The 21,863-nt window shown below is 39.5% G+C and overlaps 1 protein-coding gene and 1 pseudogene across 9 annotated transcripts in view; both read right to left on the bottom strand.

The window, feature by feature from the left end:
- Positions 1-21,863, bottom strand: part of FARS2 (phenylalanyl-tRNA synthetase 2, mitochondrial) — a 582,942-nt gene that overhangs the window by 473,638 nt on the left and 87,441 nt on the right. The gene's annotated exons all lie outside the window — the stretch shown is intronic.
- On the bottom strand, positions 20,402-21,333 carry LOC150015462 (peroxiredoxin-1 pseudogene; annotated as a pseudogene).

The following is a 21,863-nucleotide window of genomic DNA, read 5'->3' as shown; positions in this document are numbered from 1 at the left end:
GAGTGAAAGGGAAAAAGAAATATCGATGTGAGAGAGAAACATCGATCGGTTGCCTCCTGTACACAACCCAACTGGGAACCAAACCCCTCAACCTTTTGGGTATGGGTCAATGATTCAACTGATTGAGACACTTGGCCAAGCCTATTTTTTATATATATATTTTAAATCCATCTCTTGATCCTATCTCTCCCTCCAGCTACTAATCAATCCATTAATCTCCACTGTTCACCACAAATCAACTCCAAAGTATCTATTTTGATGGCTCTAATTCCTTTCTTCCATCCTCTCCAACTCATTACAATTAGGTATTTGTTCTACCACAACAATAGCTCCTATCTAGTTCACCCTAAAAGCGTAGGGCCTCCATAACATGGTTTGAAAAACATACTATACCAACAACTACAAGAGTATGAAAGAAGATCCCAAGTTCCAGATGAGAATGTAGCCCAACTAGTAACCTTGATTTATCCTTCATAGATCCTGAAGCAAAATCCCACCTGAGCTGCAGCTAGACTTCTCACCTATGGAATCTGTGAGACAATAAAAGCTACATGTATCAAGCTTCCCAGATACAACTGAAATTCCTGATTATCTGACTAACAGCTACTTTAGCGCCAATTCATAAGCTCTGATATCCTAAGAAATAAGAAAATGGAAAACGGGCAAAATCATTCAATCAAATGGCATATACTAGTACAAACCAAATTCCAAAACAAAACAAAAAGAGAATTAAGGGCTCTTTAATTTTCCTATTCTACTGCACTTTCAGTGTACTCTAAATAAGTATACTTTAAATAAACAATTGCATTACATATGTTGTAAGCATTGATTTTTTTTAAATGTAACAAAAAAATCAGCATAGAACAATTTCTGCCATTATAAAGATGTGATGTGATACTAAATAAAAGGGGGAATCTTCCCTGACACATTTTTAGAATTTTTAAAAACAAATAATGTGCATCTATTCAAATAATTCTTACACTCTGGAGAACCTAAAATATTGTGCTGGAGTTACGTGTTTGAAGATAGAAACAAAATCCACCAAAAATAAAAATAAATTTTGATATATCAGTGAACATACCCAAGGCGGATATATGAAAATAAAAAGTGACATCACAACAGTCCCATAGGGCTGTGGGAATACAACACTAACAGCCAAAATCTTCCAGTTGTCTCCCAGGAAAGCACAGCTTCCCTCAGAACTCTCTCAGGACATAAAGTCTCTCCATATGGCCACAGAGCAGGCAAATGAAAGTGAAACAACATGTATATATGAAATTCAGTCCATAAAAAGATTTCTCCATCCATTTGTGTCCTCTGTTCCTTCTCAGGCCTCGAAGCTCCTCTTCCACCAATGTCCAATTAATTTACAGTCACAGCAGCCCCCAGACAGAAAGAAGATGGCTCAGCAGTGACTAAATAATCAGCAGCTCCCAGGAAATAACCCCTATGCCCACAACAAGAGAAGCTTAAGGTAGCCCCTCTCCTGAGACCACTTCCTTCTTTCTTTTAAGGATATGGTTATATTGTTTTCTAATATTAGGAAACGTGTGCTAAGAATAATTTTTAAAACATCAAAATCCTAACTTTCATTTTTAAGGAAAATGGTTTCAAACTGGGTTAATTTCTCCTCTGAAAAGTGAGAATTCCTATAAAGCATTCTGAGACTATAGGAATAAAAACACAGTTTGGCAGTAGGATTAACCCCTCACCAAGAATAGCCCTTAGTTTGGATTTTACACTTGACCTCATGAAGAATAATCAATGAGTTTGGAATACACCTAGGATACACACATTCATCCTCTGGAACACATGTGATCACCCAAGTAATGTCACAAAGCCTGCTTCCTGGACAGTAGAGGTTTCTGATAGGAGCAAGGCCAAGTGAAAAACATCTCACAGGTAACCCATTGTATACCAGGGCAAAATACTTTACCACAAAATGTGGCCTCAAAATTGACTAAATACAAAACATGGTTTATTGTGATGATTAAATGTAAAACGCACGTAACTGGAGCTCATTAAGTATTGTTATTTATATTATTAGATATTATTACTCATTAATCATGATTAAAACTACTATAGTTGTATTTGATTAAGCTGGTTAAGAATATTTGATAGGTAAAATTTAGTGATTTGTTACTGAGATAAAACCTTCCCAATAGCATGATAGTTCCTAAAAGAGTACATTTTTCCCTAGAGGATGTAAAATATTGACAGAGAAATACCGTCATACCACTGGCCATAAAGTCTTAGATTTGGCCACATTTGTATGTTTACCACCTTGTATTCTTTTCTGGTCATAATGGTATGTTTTTAAAGTAATTTTTTTTAATATTGTAATGGAAAAACTACTTTAGAAACTCCGTTAGGTTTCAACTCATTTTTATGATACCAACATATAATGCCCCAAAAGAATATATATAACTGCATGTGTCATGAGCACTGTTGATATGTTTAAGAAAAAAACAGACTTCCAGCTAAGATGGAGGCATAGGTAGACACGCAGCATCTTCCTCTACAACTAAGAAGGAATACAACTATCTCAAAACTGTAGACAACCAGAAGTTCCAGAAAATGGAGCAGCATTGAAGTCCAACAAACAAAGATATAAAAAAGAAATACTCATCCAGACAGGTAGCAGGGACAGAGCTGGGGCAGAAAAGATGTGGTGCGGTGTGGTGGCCACAGCAGCGGCGGCGGCGGCAGCAGGCGGACAGAAACCACAGTCACAGGTTTTAAAAAGCAGAGAGAAACACCTGGGAAACACTCCCAGAAACAGACGAGACCACAAAGCTCACGGTTCCAGCGCCAGGGAAAATAAAGCTTCATTGCTTCTGACTGTGCAAACCAGTGGGGGTTGGGGTGGAGGAAGAAACTGCTTGTCTCTCAGCAGAGTCCGCTTCTTTAGAGGGCCTCCATGGTCCTAGAATGTCTGCAGACCCACCCAGTCTGGGAACCACAAACAGGGCAACAGCAAGAGAGGCGCCAGTCCCATACTGGAAGTGGGAGAAGTACCTGAAAAAGGGACGAGTGCTGAGCAAGTGGCATTCTTCTCTCTCAGACCCCTCCCCAACATACAGCGCCACAACGTAATGAAGGGGTTGCTCCGTACTGACGAATACCTAAAGCTCCACCCCTTAAAATGTAACAGGAGCGACAGCTCTACCTAAGACACAAAGCAAACACAGGAGCCTGTTAAGATGAGAAGACAGAGAAGTATGGCCCAAAAGAGGAAAAAGATCAAGGTTCTAGTGATAGAATTAAGTGACAAGGAGATAGCCAAGCTAACAGACGAGATAGCCAACCTAATAAATGCAGACTTCAAGACACTGGCGATAAAAATGTCCACAGAATTGACAGATATATTTGAGTATGGCAAACGCATAAGGAAAGAAGTGAAGGCTATGCAAAATGAAACGAAGGAAAATCCACACAAAACCAATGGTAAAGGGAAGGAAACTGGGGTTCAAATCAATGAACTGAAACATAAGGAAGAAAAAAACCATCAACCAGCACAGAATGAGTAAACAAGAATTGAAAAAACCGAAGAAGGGCTTAGGAACCTCTGGGACAACTTTAAATATGCCAAGATCCGAATCGTAAGGGTTCCAGAAGGAGAAGAGAGAAAGCAAGGAACTGAAAATTTATGTGAAAAAAATAATAAAGGTAAACTTCCCAAATTTGGTGAAGGAAATAGACATACAAGTCCAGGAAGCCCAGAGTCCCAAACAAGACCCGAAGAAGACCACACCAAGACACATCATAATTAAAATGTCAAAAGTTTAAGATAAAAAGAGAATCTTAAAAGCAGCAAGAAAAAAAAAAAGTTTTACCTACAAGGAGGTTCCTATGAGACTATCAGCTAATTTCTCAAAAGAAACTTTGCAGGCAAGAAGGGACTGGCAAGAAGTATTCAATGCGATGAAAAGCAAGGACCTACAACCAACATTACTCTACCCAGCAAAGCTATCATTTAGAATGGAAAGGCAGATAAAGTGCTTCCCAGACAATGTAAAGCTAAAGGAGTTCATCATCACCAAGCCATTATTATATGAAATGTTAGTGGGACTTATTTAAGAAAAAGAGGATCAAAACTATGAACATTAAAATGACAACAAACTCAGAACTATCAACAGCATCTAAAAAAATAAAAACAAGCAAACCAGAATAGGAATATAATCATAGGTACGGGGATCATTTGGAGGATTATCAGATGGGAAGGGGAATGGGTAGGGGAAGGGGTATTAATGGGGAAATGGTGCAGGGATTAAGAAGCATAACTGTTTGGTACAAAATAGACAGGGGGATGTTAAGATTAATAGTGGAAAGTCTGAAGCCAAAGAGCATATATGCACAAACCATGGACATGAACTGAGGGGGGTGGGATTGCTGGAGAGAAGGAGGGTAACTGGGCAGAGGGGAGCAAGTGAAAAGAAATTGGAACAACTGTAACAACAAAATCAATAAACTATACTTAAAAAAAAGAAAAACCATATTCAGGGAAGAATAGCTAATAAGCATTTACCATGATCATTATTAAGATTACATTTTTGAGAAAATATAGCATATACAGAAAAGGATAACATATCTGGGAACCACATAGGAAAACTGATAAAGCATGTAAAAGAACACTGAGCACCAAAATACAAGAAGATTCCCACTCATTCACTCGACAAATAGGGCAGTGACATTAGGCACTCATTACTAACACAACCTAGCCATGAAGTACTGTGGCAAACTATAAACATGACTCAAATACACAGAATGTAAGCTATAGAATGCTAAATACCATAAAGAGTACCATAAAGTGCCCTGGGACTCCAGTAAATCGTGTTTTGAGATGATCAGAGACAGCCCCATCAATAAGGTGAATTTCTGAGGCAAGACATGTGGCTTGTGGGTTGAGGTGGGTGGAAGGGAAGGGAGTCATTCAGAGGCATTTGGAGTAAGTCACTGCTGCAGAAGCATCTAGGGAACAGATCCTGCCAGTTCAAAATGAACTCTGTAGGACAGCTGAAGAGTTATCCAAAAGTTTGCTGAGGAGAAAAGAAAGGAGACATGTATCTGCATCCAGGTAACGGTACAGAAAGATAAGAAGAAAACACAGAAAGGAACAAATTTGGGAGATAATTTCAACTTTCTGTTATGGAGGGGAAAATAATTCATGAGAAAGAAAACAGCATGCCATGAAAGCAAATTAATTAATCAGAGATTCTTGCTTGAGCTGCTCCTACCCCAAAATATTGGTGCTTCTGGTTCTCTGGCCACTGTATTTGGCCTGGAGCTATACAGTTGGCTTCCCTCAGCCTCTAACTTAAGGATGGCAGATCCTGGAACTTTTATCATGAAAAGACAAGCTAACACAAGAGAAAGATAACACTGGAGAACAATTTTTAACATAATTCCTGTTGAGTTTGATTTTTCAGCTGTTTTAGACTTAAATAGACATGCTGATTTCAAAACTGTAGTTAGGTTTCTTCTACAACATCCAGTTCTTTCTGTACAGCTTATCTTAAAGCGACCACTCTAGGCTGGATCGAACCTGGATCGAGGGAAGCACTGGTGCTATCCTATTGGCTGAGAGCAAACCTCCCTCAAGTGGGGAGGGGTGGGGGACGACCTTGGAGACCAGTGACAGGTTCATACTTGTCTAGGCTATTCAGTTACACATGAAACAGTGTGGTGAGAGGTTGTGTGCCACTCTATAGAGTGAATCGTATTCCAAAGTGTAGTTGGAGTTCTTTTCTGTATACAAGGAGTTAAAATTTATTTTTTTAATTACATATGTACTTATTTCCTTTCCTTAAGATCATGTCTGCCTCTGCTATTTCTCATCATAAGTGCCTGAACAACCCTGATTCATTTTGTTGTATCTGTGGCAGTTTCACCATTCCCAAAGGACAAACATCAGTGCATTTGTCGGGCAAGCCTATTTTGCATATTTTAAAGTAAAACTTGGTGATCAAGATAAGTCTGCGGCCCCTCACAATGTGTGCAAGCAGTGTGTCGAGAGTTTATGGATGAAGGGAACACGTGATAAATTGCCATTTGGTATACCTATGGTTCGGCGAGAGCCCAGAGATCATTCAAGTGACTGTTACTTTTGTATAGTGAAAACATCAGGATAGAACAATAAAAATAAACATAAAATAGCATATTCTAGTCTACCATCAGCGATATGCCCAGTGCCCCATTCAGCTGAAATCCCAGTGCCACTTTTCATTGAACGACCCTCTTTCAAAAAACAGGAGTATGGTGAAGAACTAAGTGACAGCAACGATGAAGATTTTGAAATTGAAGATGACTCAGTTCGTAAGGGATTTGATCAGCATGAGTTGAATGATATGGCACAAGATTTGGGACTATCCAAAAAGGCTTCAGAACTCCTAGCATCAAGACTGCACGAGAAAAACTTGCTTGAAAAAGGAGCGAAAGTATCCTACTTTCGACCAAGAGAAAGTGCATTTCTGCAGTACTTTCGAAGTGACAGTGGCTTTGTGTATTGCCATAATATACATGGTTTAATGAAGGAATTGGGAATTCCAATCTAGAATGCAACTGAATGGCGACTGTTCATCGATAGCTCAAAGTGGACATTGAAGTGTGTCCTCCTCCACAATTGCAATTTATTTGGTGCAGTCCCAACTGGCCATTCAGTTTGTTTTCATGAAGAATATGAAGACATAAAGAGAGTCACTGATCTGTTGTGATATCACAAACACAAATGGATCATCTGTGTTGACCTTAAATTGGTCTGCTTCTTTCTTGATCAGCAACACGAATACACCAAGTATCCCTGTTTTCTGTGTATGTGGGACAGCAGAGCTCATGAGAAGCACTGGGTGGACTCGAACTGGCCTCCAATATCTGACCTCAAACCTGGTGATCCAAACATTCTAAATGAGCCACTTGTTGACAGAAAGAATATTCTATTCCTACCTCTGCACATAAAACTGGGTCTCATGAAGCAATTTGTTAAAGCTTTGCCAACTGAAGGAGACTGTTTTAAGAACCTCATTTTGGCATTTCCTAGCCTGTTGTTTGAAAAGACAAAACACCTTAATATGTATGTTTGGTAGCAGAACACTACTACCTGTACACGTTTTGACTTACAGTAACAATATATAGCCTTTATATATATAAAAAAAAAAAAGAACTCTAAATAAACAGTATATTCAGGTAATTTTTTCTTTATTTTCCTTCGTATGTACATTTTGTATGATTTGGGGAACAAAGAGTATCCTGTACCTTAAAAAGTTGACGTGATAGAGAAAAGCTGGGGTCATTTTTGGATTCAGATGCCAAAAGTTAGTCAAGAAAAAGTGTCAGATCAAACTCAACGAAAATTGTGTTTCCCAGTGTAATAACTTACCTAAATGAAACATGCCCTCAAGTGCCTGCGTGCAGGAGTGACCCAGGCCCGCCCACTACAGCAGCCCACTGGCCCACCCTTAGCCCGCTTCTGGCTGAAGTGAGAGACCACACTCACCCCAGGATGTGGCCAAAAGAGGGTGAAGTTAGCTAGAGGCACTTTGGAAAATTTTTGGGTGCCGGTTCTGGAAAAAAAGCAGCAGACCAAATCCCAGTGCAGAATCATCCCCAATGCTACAAGAGAAATCTTTTTTTTTTTTTTTGAGAAATCTCTTAAGCTGACTACTCCCCTCCAAGTGTCAACAGCCAGAGGCAGCAGCTCAACCATTTTTCTACAAGAAGGTCACACCACAAAGTCAGGAAATAAAAGAAGCAGAAACAAATAAGAAAAGCCACTTAAAATGAGGAAAGGAAGAAACAACACCTCATCAAAAGGAAAGGAGGAATTCTCAGAAGGAGGGATAGATGAAATAGAAGCAAGCAAAGTATCAGATATAGAATTTAAAACAATGGTAATGAGGAACCTCAATGAACTCAACAAACTCAGAGAAAACTACAAAGAACTCCAGGGAAACCACAAAGAACTCCATGGAAGCTACAAGGAACTTACTGAGAATTACACCAGCATTAAAAAGGACATAGAAACTACCAATAAGAGACAGGAAGAAATGACAAACACAATTTCTGAACTGATGAACACAGTAGAAGGAATTAAAAGCAGGCTAAATGAAGCAGAGAATCAGATCCGTGAGTAAGAAGACAATATGGAAAAAAATTCCCAGACCATGCTTCAAAATGAAAAAGACTGTTGCAGGAACACAGATCTCTGGGTAGGGGCATTCTCATGCTCCTCCGCCCCGGTGTCATCCCACAACCCAGGAGATGATGAGCAAATCTTGTCTCCGCCTTCAGCTTTAGGCTGTTAAGGCCATTGGATCATGGAATCCTGGGAACAGCGAGTTCTGTTGTGTACGCCATCTGCGTCCTTATTAATAAAGTCTTAAAATGGAGCTGGCATTGAGGATTAGTGGGTCTGCTTTGCTTCCCTGATAGGTGCTACCTAAACCAGGAGTTGCCCTGCCTGTATTTCACATATTAATGATACTTTGAAAGAATTATTTCACTTGCAAAATTCTCCTATTGTCAGTTGGAATGTCACACCCCCTGTTCTAGTAAATTTTGAAATCCTAATAAAAGGAGGATGAGGCTTCCCACTCTACGCTGTTGGTAAGAGTGAGCCACAGTCCTCCATTCGTTACTGGCCAATCATCCTGCTTGCTGGATTTATCTCAGCATCCGAGATCATAATCAACATGTCAACTAACAAAGAATGAAGAGGGTTTAACAGGACTGCAGGACAGCATGAAACACAACAATAGCTGGGTCATAGGGATACCAGAAGGAGAAGAAGAAGAACAAGGGAGAAAAAACCTGATTGGAAAAAATAATGACAGAAAACTTCCCGAACATTAGGAGAAAAAGTCTCACAAGTACAGGAAGCACAAAGGGTTCCAATGAAGATGAACTAAAGGAGGCCTACTACAGTGCGCACCATAATTAAAATGGCAACATTCAAAGACAAAAAGAGAATATGAAAGGCAGCAAGAGAAAAACAGCAAATAACATACAAGGGAGCTCCGATAAGTCTATCAGCTGATTTCTCCACAGAAATACTACAAGCCAGAAGGGAATGGTAAACAATATTTCCAAAGATGAAAAACAAAGGCCTAAAACCAAGAATAATCTACCCAGCAAGGCTCTCTTTCTAAATGGAAGGTGAAATACGGAGTTTCCCAGACAAAGGAAGACTAAAAGAATACATCTCCACCAAACCAGCATGGCAAGAGATGCTAAAGGGAATGCTTTAAGAAAAAGAAGAAAAAGAGAGAGGGAGAGGAACACACATACAAAAGGAAATGAATAAATACCTGACAATAATAACCTTAAATGTAAATGGATTAAATGCTCCAATCAAAAGATAGAAGGTAGCGAAATGGATATGAAAACATGACCCACATATATGCTGCCTACAAGAGACCCATCTCAGGAGAAACAAGATGGCGGAGGAGTAAGTGGAAGCTACACTAACTTCCTCCTAGAACTAGTCTGGATTTACAATGTAATTTTGGAGAAATCATCTGGAATAACCAACCGAACACCAGCTGGAGAGAAGTCTTATAACCACGGAGAGACAGAAAAGGCCACTACATCACAACGTGACCGGTAGTGAGTGCGGAGACGCGGAAGGGCTGGCTGGGTTCACACGGGTGGCAGCTGAAGGGGCTGAGAAACAGCTCAGCAGCCAGGGATTCCCCCTGAGAAGGGCAGGGTCCAAACCCCCAGCTGAGCTTCCCAGCCTACAGAAACAGAGTGGAAAGTAAAATAGTATCCAGCTGAGAAAAGCGAAAAGCCACAGGGTTTCTTGCTAGCTGGAGAGAAACAGCTGGAGAAAAAGAGCTCTTAAGTGGATCACATATGAAAATATTCTGGCCCCACTTACCCTGAGCACAAGCAGAGGGAAGACAGAGAAGACTGGAGATGCTTGGGGAGAGTTTGGTGTGGTGGCTTTGAGGGGAGAACTGGGGAAGCGGCCAGCCGGGTCCCAGTGCTGACTCATCCGCACACTGCAGGCAGACCATTCCCGGCCAAGTGGCGTAAGCCTGAGGGGAAGCAAAGGCCCTGCCTACAGGAGTTAAGCTGCCACACCCACGGTCCTTAAGCCTGACTGCTAATCACAGATTGAACAGATTAACAACTAAAGAAGCCAGACAAAGGCAGTAGAGCCCAGGAAGTCTCCAACAGGCTGACTAGGCCCAGACTGGTACAGGATCTGACGCCACCAGGGGCAGATCCAGGAAGTGCAGATCATTCTAAGAAGCACCAACAAACAATAGGAGTCACAAAAATGGGGAGACAGAGAAACAACCCCCCATCGAAAGAAAAGGTAGAATTCCCAGAAAGAGTGCTAAATGAAATAGAGGGGAGCAAACTATCAAATACAGAATTCAAAACATGGATTGTGGAGAAGCTGAATGAGCTCAGCGGAAACTACAAAGAACTCCAGAAAAACTACAGTGAACTCCAGAAGAACTATAAGGAACTTACTGAGAATTATACCAGCATCAAAAAGGACATGGAAGCTATCAATAAGAGCCAGGAGGAAATGAAGAATACGATCTCTGAATTGAAGAACAAAGTACAAGGAATTAAAAACAGGCTAGAGGAAGCAACAGATCGGATCAGCGAGCTGGAGGACAATGTAGACAAAAACTCACAGACAGTGCAACAAAATGAAAAAAGACTGAACAAGACTGAAGAGGCTCTAAGACAGCTGCAGGACAACATGAAACGTAATAATATCCGTATCATAGGAATTCCAGAAGGAGAAGAAGAAGAGCAAGGGATAGAAAACCTCTTTGAAAAACTAATGACAGAAAACTTCCCTAACATGAGGAGAGAAAGAATCATGCAAATCCAGGAAGCACAGAGGGTCCCAATGAAGATGAACCCCAACAGGCCCACTTCAAGACACATCATAATTAAAATGACAACACTCAAACACAAAGAGAGAATCCTAAAAGCAGCAAGAGAGAAACAACTAATAACATACAAGGGAGCTCCAATAAGGCTATCCTCAGATTTCTCAGCAGAAACACTAAAGCCAGAAGGGAATGGCAAAAAATATTCCAAGCAATGAAAAACAAAGGCCTACAACCAAGAATACTCTAGCCAGCAAGGCTCTCATTCAAAATGGAAGGTGAAATAAGGAGTTTCCAAGACAAAAGAAGGCTAAAAGAATACATCTCCACCAAACCAGCATTGCAAGAGATGCTAAAGGGTCTGCTTTAAGAAGATGAAGAAACAGAGAGAGACAGAGAGGATCACGAGTACAAAGGGGGAAAATGACATTGAATAAGTACTGAAAGAAAAAAGGAACTTCTACCATTTGCAAAAACATGGTTGGAACTAGAGAGAATTATGCTTAGTGAAATAAGCCAGGCAACAAAAGAAAATACCTTCTGCTATCACCTATTACAGGAAACTAATGAACAACACAAACAAATGAGCAAAATTGAACCAGAGGTATATAAACAAGGAGTAGACTAACAGTAACAAGGGGGGAGGGGGGGAGGAAGAGAAGGGTGTAAGAAGGGGAAGGGTCAAGTAAAAAAAAAAATATATATATATATATATATATATGAATGACCCATGGACATGGGCAACTGAGGGGAGACTAAATGTGGGGGAAGGGAGGGACAGAGTGCAGGGAAGCAAGAGGGGTAAAAAAGTGACACAACTGTAATGGAAAAACAAACAAAATTTTTTTAGTGGGGGAAAAATGAAAATATGAAGAATGGAAATGCCAGTTCAGTGAATATTAGGACAAAGATTTTCCTTCACGTTGTATATTTTTCTCCCTATTTGATCCCTCCAGAGTTTGGCATTCTAAACAAGTAAGTAATGACATAAGTTTCTTTGCATAGAACTAATAAGACCTGTTGTTAATAAAGGTTCCTTTTTTTTTTTTTTTTTACCAAGTCTTTGACTGGAATGTCAAGCCTAAAGGAAACATATTTGGGCTCAGAATGTTACCAAAAAGCCCTGAGGAACTGGGAATGACTTTCAAAGGTAATAAAAGCCCGTGAGATAAAAGGCCTGGTACCATGGTTGGTTGTGCGGTCCACAGCAATCTTTCCAGGGAAGGAACGAAGGTTGTTTTCCTGAAAGATGGCTAGAAGGGACCTTAAGACACAATGAAAAACCAGAAAGACTTGGAAAAAACAGGTTTGTACAGGCAAGGATGAATGCCAGATATGTGGCTCAGCTTCTGTGCCCTGAAGAACAGACTGAGGGTCACCCCAAATATTCCTTGGGTACGTTCCAGCAAAGCAGAACTAAAGATCAAAAGTGATCATTTGCTGCTCTTGTTATGTTTATGCAAACGAACAGGATAAATTAAAAATGGACTTAAGTAGTCCCTTTAAAGACAAGGAGGGTAACCTTAGGGAGAAAAATTATTATTCAAGGAAAATCACAATGATCAGTAGTAGACTATAAAATAGGGCAACTAACCGTCTTAAAAGTTTCTTCTCATTTAAAATATGGTTTCACTTGAAAATTAAACCATGTCTGTGATATCATCAAAGATATTCAAGTTGCAGGCAAATAGAATTTCAAGTGCCTTGCAACTGGATGTCTTCCCAATAAGACAGTCTTACAGATTTAGAGACTTGTTTGTGGGTTATGTTACATAAATTAACACATGTTTTCTGTTTTCAAAGGACATAAGCCTATGATCGCATTACCTGAGTGATTGTCTGTACGCTTAAGCCTCACTTAATCCTCTCTGCAGCGCTGCCTCCTGAGACTCATGGGTTTGGCTGAACTAAATGGCTGGGTTGGTGAAGAATGGGGTGGTCTATGGGCTTCACTTTAAAACTGGTTTCCCTTTTCTATCCTAATGGCTTGGACAGAAAAGGCACAGAAGTCTGAGAGGGGGAAAACCTAAACTATTTACCTCAGCCCAAACTAAGTATAATGGGCAAAAGGGTTTTGGACAGGTGAGATGTGCCTAGCACACCTTCTTACAAAGAAGCCCCCCCCCCTTTTTTTTTTCCCCTAATATGGAACATTGAAAAATTAATCCCTGCCTTTTGTCATCTAGTAGTTATGGAGTGAATGATGTCTTTTAACACTTTTCGCCAAATCTGTTGCCCCCAGAACACAACAAGGACACCAGCCTGTTAAACCAAGCACGCCGTTGACTGGAGACAGCCAACTGACCTGGAGTCTGCACGATCCTTTCCCATGTGGGAAGGCCACCCTCCCCTCCACACTCCCACTCTTATTAGGGTTTTCTGGACCCAAGGGTAGGTAGGACGACGACCATGTCCAGCTTGAAGCAGCTAGAGGAGCTTGAGACCTTCGCCCATTGTCCTTTACAAGATTACAAACGGTCCTAATATTTGAGGGGGGGAGGATAGTTAATTTTTACGAACCAGGGGTATGGACTTGGGGTGGGATTGCTGGGGGTGGGGGTTGCTGGGTGGAGGGGAGCAAGGGGGAGAAAATTGGAACTGTTGTAACAATATAATCAGTAATAAAAAAAAAAAAGATGAAGAAACAGAGAGAGACAGAGAGGAACACGAGTACAAAGGGGGAAAATGACAATGAATAAGTACGGAAAGAAAGAAGGAACTTCTACCATTTGCAACAACATGATTGGAACTAGAGAGAATTATGCTTAGTGAAATAAGCCAGGCAACAAAAGAAAATTACCTTATGCTATCACCTGTTACAGGAAACTAATGAACAACACAAACAAATGAGCAAAATTGAACCAGAGGTATGTAAACAAGGAATAAACTAACAGTAACAAAGGGGGAGATGGGAGGGAGAGGAGGGGTAAGAAGGGGAAGGGTCTAGTCAAAGAACATGTATAAATGACCCATGGACATGGACAACTGGGTGGAGACTGAATGTGGAAGAAGGGGGGGGCAGGATGCAGGGAAGCAAGAGGGGGAAAAAGTGAGACAACTGTAATGGAAAAACAGAAAAATTTTTAGTGGGGGGAAAAAATATATAAAGAATAGAAATGCAAGTTCAGTGAATATTAGAAGGACAAGGATTTTCCTTGACACTGTATATTTTTCTCCCTATCTGATCCCTCCAGAATTTGGCATTCTAAAGAAGTAATGACTTAACTTTCTTTGCATAAAACTAGTAAGACCAGTTGTTAATAGAGGTTTTTTTTTATTTCTTTTTTAACTAAGACTTTGAATGGAATGTCATGCCTAAAGGAGACATGCTTGGGCTTTGGTTGTTACCAAAAAGCCCTGAGCAACTCGGACTGACTTTCAAAGGTAATAAAAGTCCACGAGATAAAAGGCCTGGTACCTTGGATGGATGAGCGGTCCATAGCAATCTTTCCAGGGAAGGAATGAAGGTTGTTTTCCTGAAAGATGGCTAGAAGGGACCTTAAGGCACAATGGAAAACCAGGAGGACCTGGAAAAGACAGGTGTTTACAGGCAAGGCTGAAGGCCAGGTATGTGGATCTGCTTCTGTGCAGATCTGAAGGGGAGACTGAAGGTCACCCTAAATGTTCCTTGCGTAAGTTCCAGCAAAGCAGAACTAAAGATCATAAGTGATCATTTGCTGCTCTTGTTGTGTTTATGCAAATGAACAGGATAAATTAAAAATGGATTTAATGCAGTCCCTTTAATGACAAGGAGGGTAGTCTTAGGGAGAAAAATTACGATTCAAAGAAGATCACAATGCCCAGTGGTAGACTATAAAGTAGTGCAGCTAACGGTCTTTAAAGTTTCTTTTCATTTAAAATTTGTTTTCATTTGAAAGTTAAACTATGTCTGTGGCATTATCAAAGATGTTTAATTTACAGGCAAGAAGAATGTCATATGCCTTGCAACTGGATGTCTTTCCGATAAGACAGTCCTACAGATTTAGAGACTTGTATGTGGGTTATGTTACATAAATTAACATGTGTTTTCTGTTTTCAAAGGGCATAAGCCTACAATCTCATTACCTGAGTGACTGTCTGTACGTATAGGCCTCACTTAATCCTGTCTGCATTGCTGCCTCCTGAGACTCAATGGTTTGGCTGAACTAAGTGGCTGGGTTGGTGAAGAATGGGGTGGTCTGTGGGCTTCACTTTAAAACTGGTTTCTCTTTTCTATCCTAATGGCTTGGACAGAAAGAGCCCAGAGGCCTGAGAGGGGGGAAACCTAAAATATTTCCCTCAGTCCAAACTAAGTATAATGGGCAAAAGGGTTTTGGACAGGTGAGATGTACCTGGCATACCTTCCTCCAAAGAAACCCTTCTTTTCCCTAATGTGGGACACTGAAAAATTAATACCTGTCATCTAGTGGTTACGGATTGAATGATGTCCTTTAACCCTGTTGCCCCCAGAATACAACAAGGATGCTAGCCTGTTAAACCAAGCATGCCGTTGTTCAGAGACAGCCAACCAACCTGGAGTCTGCACGATCCTTCCCCTTGTGGGAAGGCCACCCTCCCCTCCACACCCCCACTCTTATTAGGGATTTCTTAACCCATGGGTAGGTAGGACGACAAACATGTCCAGCTTGAAGCAGCCAGAGGACCTCGAGACCTTCGTCCATTGTCCTTTCTAAGATTGTAAAGGGTCTTAAGTCTGAGAGGGAAGGATTGTTATTTTTTATTGTTAAAATATTTAACTAATTAATTATTTTTAAAAAAGAAGAAGAATATATGAAAAGGTGAGGCGGGAGAGCTTGTATGTACGACCTATGGGCATGGACTTGGAGAGGGGATTGTTGGGGAAGGGGGGTGCTGGGCGGAGGGGAGCAAAGGGGAAAAAATTGGAACTATTGTAACAATACAATCAATAAAATATACTTAAAAAAAAAAAGAGACCCACCTCAAAACAAAAGATCTGCACGGACTGAAAGTGAAAGGATGGAAGAAAATATTTCAAGCAAATGGACATGAAAAAAAAGCTGGGGTACCAACAGTTATATCACACAAAACAGATTTCACAGCAAAGGCCATAAAAAGAGACAAAGAAGGACATATCCTAATACTTAAGGAAACAATCCATCAAGAAGATACAACCCTGGTAAACATATATGCATCCAACATAGGAGCACCCAAATATATGAGGAAAATCTTGGAAGACTACAAGAAGGATATCCACAACAACACACTCAGAGTAGGGAACTTTAACACCCCATTGTCAACAATAAACAGATCTTTCAAAGAAATACCAAGGATATTGAGGCACTGAACAACACTCTAGAACAAATGGACTTAGTTGATAAGTATAGAACTTTTCACCCCAAAAAAGCAAAATATACATTCTTTTCAAGTGCACATGGAACATTTTCAAAGACCACATGGTAGGACACAAAACAAGCCTCAACAAATTCAAGAAAATTGAAATTATATCCAGCATCTTCTCAGATCACAATGGCTTGAAACTAGAAATCAACCTCAAGGAAAAACTCATAAACACTGAAACTCATGGAGAATGAATACAGTAGTCCCTCTCTATATCGCAGTTCACTTACTTCAGCCTCACTGTATTGCAGGATTTCTTAAAACATTATATTTAATTATTTATCATGGATTTTTCGCTATATTGCAAAATTTTGTGGTACTGTATACGTATGTTCTTAAATTTCCGTAGGTTTAAGAGTGTAGAATATGTTTAAGAACATAAGCAGTGTTTATAAAAGTGTAGAAAAGGTTAATAAGGGAGTGGGAAAGGTTAATAAGGGAGTCTGAATGGTTTATAAGTGTGTGGGAAGGGTTTATAAAGCCTTAAAATATATATAAATACTAAAATAAATGTAAGGTTCCTACTTCGTGGATTTTCACCTATTGGGGGGGTGTCGAGAACGTAATACCTGCGATAAGTGAGGGAATATTGTATCATGCTATTAAATAATTAATGAATTAACAATGACATCAAGGAAGAAATCGATAGTTTCTGGAATCAAATGATATTGAACACACAACAGCCCAAAATCTATAGGACACAGTGAAAGCAGTCCTGAGAGGAAAGTTCAGAGCAATACAGGCCTACCTAAAAACGACAGAAGGATCTCAAATAAAAATTCTAACCCTACAGTTATAAAACTAGAGGAACAACAACAAACAGAGCCCAGAGCGAGTAGAAGGAAGGAAATCATCAAGATCAGAGCAGAATTAAATGACATAGAGACTAAACAAACAATTCAAAAGATCTATAAAACCAGTAGCTGGTTCTTTGAAAAGATAAACAAAATCGACAAGACTTTAACCAGGCTCATCAAGTAAAAAAAGAGGACCCAAATAAACAAAATCAGAAGTGAAAGAGGAGAAATCACAACCAATAACACAGAAATACAAAGGATTGTAAGAAATTACTACAAACAACTGTACGGCAAGAAATTTGACAACCTAGATGAAATGAAAACATTTCTGGAAACATATCATCTTCCAAAACTGAATCAAGCAGAAGCAGGAAGCCTGAATAGACTGGTAACAACTAGTAAAATTGAAGCAGTAATCAAAAAAACTCCCGGCATACAAAATCCCTGGACCAGATGACTTCACAGTTGAATTTTACAAAACATTTACAGAAGAACTAATGCTTATACTTCTCAAACTACTCCAAAAAATACAAGGAAAGGGAAGACTCCCAAACTCGTTCTATGAAGCCAGTATTATCCTAATTCCAAACCAGGTCAAGACACAACAAAGAAAGAAAACTACAGGCCAATATCGCTGATGAATATATATGCTAAAATCCTCAACAAAATATTGGCAAACTGTATACAGCAACACATTAAAAAGATCATACACCATGATCAAGTGGGATTCATCCCAGGATGCAAGGATGGTTTAATATTTGCAAATCAATAAACATAATACACCACATAAACAAAATGAAAGACAAAAATCACATAATTATATCAATAGATGCTGAAAAAGCATTTGATAAAGTACAACACCCATTTATGATAAAAACATTCAGAAAAACGGGAATAGAGGAAGATTATCTCAACATAATAAAGACCACATATGAGAAACCTGAAGCCAACATACTAAATGGACAAAAACTGAAAGCACTCCTCCTGAGATCAGGAACAAGACAAGGATGTCCACTATATCCACTCCCATTTAACACAGTCTTGGAGTTCTAGCCACGGCAGTCAGACAAGAAAAAGAAATAAAAAGCATCCAAATTGGAAAAGAGGAAGTAAAACTGTCATTATTTGCAGATGACATGATAGTGTACACAGAAAACCCTATAGACTCCACAAAAAAAACTACTTGACATAATAAATGAATTTGACAAAATAGTAGGATACAAAGTCAATATTCAGAATTGAAGGCCTTTCTGTTCACCAACAATAAAATAGCAGAGATAGAAACTAGGGAAAAAATTAATTTACTATAGCAACAAGAAAAATAAAGCACCCAGGAATAAACTTAACCAAGGTGGTAAAGACCTGTACTCAGAAAACTACATAACACTGAAGCAAGAAATTAAGGAAGATACAAATAAATGGAAGCATATACCATGTTCATGGATGGGAAGAATCAACATCATTAAAATGTCCATACTACCCAAAGCAATTTATAGATTCAACACAAGCCCTGTTAAAATACCAGTGACATATCTCACAGACCTAGAACAAATACTTCAAAAATTTGTATAGAACCAAAAAAGACCCCGAATAGCCACAGCAATCTTGAGGAAGAAGAACGCGGTAGGAGGAATCACAATACCTGACATCAAATTATACTACAAGGCCATCGTAATCAAAGCAGTCAGGTACTGGAATAAGAACAGACATATAGTTCAGTAGAACAGTATACAGAGCCCAGCAATAAACCCAGGTCTATATGATCAACTAATATTTGACAAAGGGGGAAGGAACATCAAATGGAGTGAAAAAAGCCTCTTCAACAAATGATACTGGGAGAACTGGACAGAGATATGCAAAAAAAATGAAACCAGACCACCAACTTATACCCTACACCAGAATAAACTCAAGACAGATAAAAGAGTTAAATGTAAGACGTGACACCATAAAAGTCTTAGAAGAAAACAGAGGCAGGAAAATTTCAGATATCCCATATAGCAATATTTTCACCGATCTATCTCCTAAGGCAAGGAAATAAAGAATAAACAAATGGGACTACATAATATTAAAGAGTTTCTGCTCAGCAAAAGAAAACATCAGCAAGATAAAAAGGGAACCAACCATATGGAAAAACATATTTGCTAATGATACATCAAAGGATTGATCTCCAAAACATATAAAGAACTTATACATCTCAACACCAAGAAGACAGACAACCCAATTAAAAAATAAGCAAAGGACCTAAACAAACACTTCTCCAAAGAGGACATATAGAGGGTCCACAGGCATATGATAGAATGCTCAACATCACTAGCCATCAGAAAAATGCAAATAAAAACCACAATGAGACACCACCTCACACTGGTCAGAATGGCCATCATCAACAAATCAACAAACCACATGTGCTGGTGAAGATACAGAGAAAAGGGAACCCTTGTGCACTGTTGGTGGGAATAGAGACTGGTGCAGCCACTATGGAAAACAGTATGGAATTTCCTCAAAACACTGAAATTGAACTGCCTTTTGAACTAGCAATTCCATTGCTAGGATTATACCTGAAGAATCCTGAAACATCAAGTCAAAAAACCTTTGCACCCCTATTTTCATAGCAGGGCTACTTACAATAGCCAAGTGCTGGAAACAATCTAAGTGCCCATCTGTAGATGAGTGGATCAAAAAACTGGTACATTTACGCAATGGAATACTATGCAGCAGAAAGAAAGAAGGAACTCCTACCATTTGCGACAACATGGATGGAACTAGAGAGAATTATGCGTAGCGAAATTAGCCAGGCAGCGAAAGACAAATGCCATATGATATCACCTAACACAGGAAACTAACGAACAACACAAAGAAATGAGCAAAACTGAACCAGAGGCATGTAAACAAGGAGCAGACCTAACAATTACTAGGGGAGAAAAGGGGTGGGATAAAAGGGAGATAAGTAGGGGAAGGGTCTCTTCAAGGAAGGTATATAAATGACTCACGGACATGGACAACAGGTTGGGGATTGACTGTGGGAGAAGGTGGGGGATGGGTGGTGGGGGAGCAATGGGAGAAAAAGTGCATCAACTTTATTAGAAAAACAATTTTAAAAAATGGAAAAAAAAGGAAAAACAATAAATAAAATTTAATCAGAAAGTTATCATACAAGCATAATTTTAAAAGTTAACTGCTGAATCTAATAAAAATATAAACTATTTTAATTTTATTCCATATAACCAATATACCCATTAAAGCAATTATGCATAAAATTGGATTTTAGTCTTTCTCTTTCCCAATAGCACCAAGTTTCCACCTAGAAAAATAGAACAAAAATATACAATAATCAATTTTAAAATCTGCTTTATATTCATTTTGAAGGTTATGCTTTTATTTTTTTTATTTTTTATTTTTTTCTCAGTTCAAGTTTAATAGAAACTACAAAAGATAAGAGGTGATGCCCCACTAGTGTACACATCAGTTGGCCTGCTCCGTAAGTTCAGGGCATTTCCTCCAGAAAAAGAAAAGCTGGCCTCCCCAAATCCTGCAGGAAAGGCCTTTCCTGTCCCATACCACATCTGGCCTAAATCTAAGGTCTTGTGTTTTAAGCACGACAATAGTAAAAGAGAGGTTTTGTTCTCATGGCTGTACACTGCCGCCATGACCCTATAATGGCCCAGTGCTCACTTCTGCTTAGAGAAATATTCTTTGCTCTTCTGGACATCAGGCTTGATGGTATCACTGCCAGGTTTCCAGCCAGCTGGGCACACTTCCCCATGTTTGTCAGTGAACTGGAAAGCCTGAACTAGTCTCAGAGTCTCATCCACAGAGCGGCCAACAGGAAGGTCGTTTATAGTGATCTGGCGAAGGATACCTTTGTCGTCAACGATAAAGAGGCCCCTGAATGAGATGCCTTCATCAGCCTTTAAGACCCCATAGTCATGAGCAATGGCGCGTTTGGGGTCTGATACCAAGGGAATGTTCATAGGTCCCAGTCCTCCTTGTTTCCTGGGTGTGTTGATCCAGGCCAGGTGACAGAAGTGAGAATCCACATAAGCACCAATCACTTGGCAGTTGAGTTTCTTAAATTCTTCTGCCCTGTCGCTGAAAGCAATGATCTCCGTGGGGCACACAAAGGTAAAGTCAAGAGGGTAAAAGAAGAACACCACATATTTTCCTTTGTAGTCAGATAGGCTGATATCCTTGAACTGACCATCTGGCCTAACAGCTGTGGCTTTGAAGTTGGGGGCAGGGTGCCCAATTTTAGCACTTCCAGAAGACATCTTGCTATCAGCCGCTCCGAGACCCAAACACCAAGACCAGGAGGTCAGGAAGAAGATTCTGGAAGGTTATGCTTTTATTAAGTTTTCCCTAAAATTGTAATCTTTATATCAAAAATATAAAGAGATATCACTGATTCATCACCGAGGAAATGTGACAATTTCCCTAAAACCTTTTTCATGGTATAAAGTAACCTACAGTCTCTAGGTAAGTTGTAAAATCATTTCTAACAGATACTAGATACTTTACAACCATTATATATTTTTTTAATTTTTAGGAATTTAGCCAATATGAGAGCGCAAAAGACAGCAAGTAATGGAACATGACTAACGGAAAGAAGAAACCGAAGTATTATGGGTCACAACACAACTTTCTCTCTAGAAAGCTCAAATGAATCAACGGATAAATTTCTAGGGCAAATACTTTGGTGAACATTATAAATTTAAATTTTTTAAAATCTGCACTGGCTGGTGTGACTCAGTTTATTGGAAATTCACCCTGTAAACCAAAAGATTGCAGGTTCAATTCCAAGTCAGGCATCAGGGTGTGTGGGTGGCTACTGATCGGTGTTTCCCCCACATCAATGTTTCTC

The sequence above is a fragment of the Furipterus horrens genome, unplaced genomic scaffold (genome assembly GCF_987537825.1).
Source record: "Furipterus horrens unplaced genomic scaffold, mFurHor1.1.pri manual_scaffold_3, whole genome shotgun sequence".
Taxonomy (NCBI): domain Eukaryota; kingdom Metazoa; phylum Chordata; class Mammalia; order Chiroptera; family Furipteridae; genus Furipterus; species Furipterus horrens.
The sequence above is the reverse complement of the archived record's forward strand: the minus strand, read 5'-3'. Positions and strand labels throughout refer to the sequence as shown.